Genomic DNA, 6000 nt, shown 5'->3' with positions numbered 1-6000 from the left:
AAAAGCAGAACTATATACCTACAAGGAGAATCCCAAGACAATCAAACTTGATATTTGAAAAGTCTCCACATTCTAACTGAAAAGGACATACAAGGCCCCAGCAAGTCCCTATGCTTCATTATAGGAGTTAATACTCATTCTTCAGAAGGGATGAGGAAAATACAGAAGCTCTCAGGAAACAGTGAGGGCCATCTGCACTATAAAAGAAGGGAAATTGGGAGCTAAGAGAAGCAACAAGGTAGACTGGATAGGGAACTTGCTGAGAGTGCAGTCCCATACCACAGGAGCTAGTCAAGAGTAATGGTAAGTCCTACCAGTGCTCCAGTAATCATTAGGTAAAAGCAGTAAAATCAGATGGGTCTGAGGCCAAGACAAGAAATCCAAGGCCCTAGTTCAAGACAGCCTGATCTAGGCAAAATATGAACAGAATGGTTGAAGAGGAGCTAAAGATTTGGATGCAACTGCAGATGCATTAACAGTCTCATTAAAAGCTGCCCCTAGAAAGTCAGGACTCCTCAGACATCCCAGGTGCTACTGCTCTCCCCAGAAATATGGACACTCTAATTCCAGAGTCATCTGCATTTTTCACCATGGTCTAAGCATATAAAATAAAATAAGTAAGCTGTCTAACAAACTGTGGGCACATTGTATAAAAAGTTATAAAAATATTAATTAGCATGTTATACTAATCTATTATTCATGTAACTGCACTAGGGAGACTATGTTCTTGAAGGAATGAAGTTTTTCTCAGATCTTAAGTCTGCTTGTTCTGGTTTTTAAGAACTGCAATATTTGCCAGGAGTGGTGCCTAGATGACTTGGAAAAGAGTGAAAAAACCCTGTGTTTCTTCAGTGCTGTAAATGCTTATGAAATACATCCATTGAACCCCATATGAGGTTTTATTATGAGGCTTACGTCTAGACCAGTTACTGTTGATCACATTTCAGCATATACCTGCAGAAGACAGCCACCTTAAATTTTAAACTGCCAGGAGAAAGACTAGTGTTCTGTTTAATTATTAGTGCCATAAACCAGAGCAATATTTACCTGCTTATAACACAGCTTAGGAAAATCCACTTATCTCTCCTGCCAGGTGCTACATTTCTCACAGTTACTCATAAAATTATCAGAAATCCTTAGTTCTGAAAGGCTTTTACCCCACTTTTCTCTCCTCTCTAGTGTACTTCCCGATGAAAGTCATCTTTGAAATTGAAACAAATTCTACACTTGCTCATTGAGAAGACAGAAAGAAGTGGAAGCACTTGTCTGTACCAGATCTGGCCCATCACTTGAGCACTAAGCCTTGATTTCTCTCCTCCCTCTGGTTGGAAGATGGCCCATTAAATATACTTTACATGCAGTTCTGCAGTTAATCAGCCTCCAGACACAAATAAGCTTCAGTAAGGAGACATCTTCTGCTTACACATGAAACATCACTCTGAGCTGCTTTCTCTTATCAACTTATCACCTTACACTAGCATTTGTCTTGCACTTACTCCATGGTCTCAAGCAAAGCTGAGTCCAAGTGCAGTGTAGCACACATGCAGCTTCCTTCTGGAGGAGAAATTAGTCAAGAGACTCATCAGAGCACTCATAGTCTTTCAGGATTTCATTTTCTGAGGTAAGACTTGATATTTCTATTGTGCCCCAAGCTAAGGTGTTGACAGGGGTGATGTTGAAGGGGCAGGGACAGCAACAATATCATCCCTGCAAATATGTACATATCTTGAAGAGACAGAGAAGGTAGCTACCAAGTTCAAAAAGTTTTAAGTTCCACTTGAATTCCACTTTGTCTCTTTCTCCTCTCCTTCCTCCAAAGTAATATATTCCTGATATTTTATTAATAGTGCTCTAAGAAGAAACTGCTTTCTGCTCCTGAGTGCTATGTGAGATGATGGATGAGTTCACAACACCTGTTACTGCTACGTACATGGATGTAATTTGCCCCTGTCTGTTTCAGGGAAAGCTGTTATTTTCTCACAAAGGCAAACACTCTACTGTTATTTCTAGTAAATATCTCCTAGATAAGCTTTGAAAAGGTTCCACAAGTAACTGATTAATATCATTCCTCTTTGCATGCCAATAAATTAGATTATTGAAGAAAAAGGAGGTGTGCCAGAAATTAAAATTGAAGCTACTTATGTAGAGAGACAGGCAGAAAAAACTTCCCGGGTTAGCTCTTCTCACATGAAGAAAATGTTCTATTTCTCTACTGCAGAGAGCTAGCACTAAATCTGTGTCCCACCGTAGTTCATGCTATGGCAAAAGAAAGGACTTCTGTGATCCATAACTGTATGCTTCCTTCTACAAAGAACTGAGTTTTCCTTCTAAAGAATCCTAAAAGTTTCCTGATTGCTCATTTCACCTAAGAAAGTGCTTATCAATGTCCACATTTACTTTCTTCTCCAGATATTCATAGAAATATTCACAGAAAGAATTTTTTGTAAGCAATTATTTGGGGGGGGGGGGGGGGGGGGGAAGTCACAGGAAGGAATTTTAAAATTCCAACAAGTCCTTATTAATTTCCAAGTATGTTTTTATTAAACTGTGTTCATCCAAACAGAGACCATAAATACATGAGAGAGTAAAATATTAATCCTATTAATGTAATCAGGGAAAACAGTTTGCATTTTGATCACCCACAAAGAACTTGCCATGCTTCTGCTCATAAGAGTCGCATTTTAATATGCTGAAAATCACAAGTAAGAAGCATATGCTGAAGTGTATTTTAATGACAATACATTCTATTACTGAGGTGGTAAATATAATATGTTTCTTTTATATAATATGTGTGTGTGTGTGTGTGTGTGTGTGTGTGTGTGTGAGAAAAAAACTAAGCGGATGTTTAATAGTGCAGTCATACTGTGAGACCAAACAGGAATGGAGAATCCACTGGTGGAAACAACTTTAAAAGTTAGAACTTTACATTTCAGTACTGCAATTACTTCACTGGGGGGAAGAAAAAAAAAAAAAAAAAAAAAAAAAAAAAGGTGAAGATCACCAGATATATCAACTTCTCTTAATTTCTTTTACAGAACTACTGGGGGAAAGGCATAAAAACTGTATTTTTAATGCCTTGGGTTTGCACATGCAAAATAATATAAAATTCATGAAGGTGGAGAAAATACACTGAAGCATCCAAAAGAATTTTAAATGTCTGTGATAGATCAGGAGGAATGTTGGAATGACTGAAATGAATAAAAGTTTTTAAATAGTGATTTCCAGATCAAAGAGTAGAGTTTGCAAATCTCTTTCCACCTAAGCAAACCTCCAGCTGAAACCAACTGGAGTACTCTCAGGAGCAGACAACTCATGCCTGGTAGGCACCATGCCAGGGTCAATGCCACGTTCACCCTGGACTTTCAGTACAGAGAGGATGATGTCCCTCATTTGATGTGTGCTGTGCTGAATACTTGCCTTTTCTGAGATGTATTGATAATGAAAGTGACAATACCTTGAGATGACATAGAAAGACACTAAGCAATGTACTGGATTCAGAGGCGCAACATCCAAAATGTTACAGGAAAATTACAAAATCCTGACTGACCTAAGTAAATTTGCACCAACATATACAAGTCAGGGATTAAAACTCTTTGAAAATGTCACTGCTCATTCATCAGACTCTTTCTAGAGCTTGCTTCTTAACATCCTTGCATGCCCAAATGAAATATCACTTGTGAAAATGCCTATGAGAGGAGAAATTCTTTCTGACTCCATTTTTGTGGTAAATAGTTGCAAAATAATTTAATGTGCAAGAGTCAAAGGAGGGATTGTTGCCAAGCTTTTGAAATCAGGTACACGTTCTTTGAGGGACATTTGTCTGAGGGACAAACAAGGGACAATTTCATCATACAGGAACTGGTAACAAGGAGGGAGGGGGGAAAAAAGAATTTAAAAAAAAAAAAAAAAAAGGAAGACACTAAATGCTTTTCAATTAATTTTATTCCTGAAAGACCTGAGATAAGAAAGCATGTTTGAAATGATAAAATTATCTTTCAAAAGCCTTGCCTTACCTTCGCAGGCTGAAAAGAGAAGAAAAGAAGGGTGGGAAAAAACGATAGGAGAACTGAAAAGCACCAGGATACAAACTGAGTTTATGATGTTTCAATCACAGTTACTAAAAGCTGTTCTGCATAAGGTCAGTGGCTGCTTTATCAGAGACTTCCATGTGAAAAGATGCAATTCAAAATTCCTGATCAAGCAAGCTATTCAGCCACAAACTCAGGTACTTAGCCTCAGTGGTATAACTCACATGCCTCGTTACACACACCCTTACATACTTTTCTTCAGCTAGAGCCCAAACACAGGACTGCTAAACATATTGAGCTGTTGGATCACAGGGTGATATAGATTGTCCTGGAGTTTCCCTGTGAATTGCTTTTCCCTCGCTGGACTAGGTATAAAGAAAGGCAAAGAAAAGTCTGTCTGGTTATGCACCTGGCGTGCATTCCTCTATCCATGGAGACAAAGTATCAGAAAGCAAAAAAGAAAAAAAGGGGGAAAAAAAAAGAAAAGAACATTTTTCAGTGACCCTGACATTTGATACTGATGCAAAAAAGGAAAGGAATGACAGCCTTTGAAGCCAAAAGCATGAAAAAGCATGAAGTTTCTGTATATTTCCTATGATTTAGTATCTCTCTCCTCCACATACAGCAGATTCCTTTACAGAGACTCTTGTAGATGGGCCAAGAGTACTTCAGCAATGTCTCTGATGACACAGGGGAAACTTTCTAACCACAGGATCATTTGCAGCATTTCTCATTTATTTTAACTCCAGCCCCCAAAGATATTTTTTTCTGATCAAATACATTATTATTTTCTTTTTTTTTTTTTTATGAGTAGAATTGAAAATGGATTAGATGAATTAGAATAGACAGAGGATCAAATTCTTTAGGGTTGTACAAAATCTGTTGTAAAAACTGGCTTCCAGCTTTCACTCAATCTAAACAGATAAAATATATCAGTGACCCTGAAAAAACACTTGTCGTATGTTTGATCAGGCTTGTAGATTGGTAGCTTGGTACAGTTTGCTCACTTTACAGCTGTAATTACAACTATTTTTTAAAAAGAAGAAGAAGAAGAGGAGAAACCTGATTGCTGGAAGATTCTGATGTACAAATCTGTATGATTTAATTTGCTGCATGTACCATAGGCCAGATGACTATTTTTAAGGGTGACATTAATTGGATGAACAAATTTACAATCTATACACTCCAGCATAGTAAATAAAGCATACAAAATGCACACGCAGTTGTTTAATAAGAATTTGAAAAAGCCAGGTCTTTCCTCTACAGTCTGCTGTCCTTGCTATGAGGGGCTCTAGATGGGGACAGTGCCGCACAGACCAAGAGATAATTCAAGGTTCCTGCCTGTAAGGCCAAATCACTGCATGGTTTGCCACATCAACCTCATTTTTAGACTAGCTCTCTAACTCTCATCCTGGCCAACACAAGCTTGAAAAGCAGTTCAGTTTCAGCATGAGGTAACCTGTCCACCAATTCATCTTCAAAGTCTAACCATCATGACAAAGTATATAAAAGAGCATATGCTGCTTTACAGCCCTCTACAAATTTAAAGAGAAAAAAACTCCTGCTGACTTCAAGAGGCTTCAGATGTAGCCCACAGTGGAATAACTTCAGTCTATTTTTCACAAGACTTGAAATATCAAATATCTTATTATTCAGGCTTGAGCCTGATCTCACAAAGTGTATGCAGACTTAAGCTACAGCTGCAAAGGCTGCCAGTGGCACTGCAGTGCAAGAAGCCACACAGCCCTATGAAGGCTATAACTGCAGTATGGCATCACCCAGGGAGCCATTCTGCCCCTGGTTTTCCTCCAGTGGGTATGAAAGCAGAACCTGACCCACTCACAGCTGAAAATCTTCAGGGCATCTACACAGGTACCCACCATTGTGATGTTTCCATGAAAACATTTGACAGCCATCTGACATGCTGAGAATGGGTATTGTGCCTGGCAGCCTCCAAGGTGAGCACAATGCT

This window comes from Dryobates pubescens, chromosome 11 (assembly GCF_014839835.1).
Source record: "Dryobates pubescens isolate bDryPub1 chromosome 11, bDryPub1.pri, whole genome shotgun sequence".
Lineage (NCBI taxonomy): Eukaryota > Metazoa > Chordata > Aves > Piciformes > Picidae > Dryobates > Dryobates pubescens.
This window is presented reverse-complemented; position numbering follows the sequence as displayed.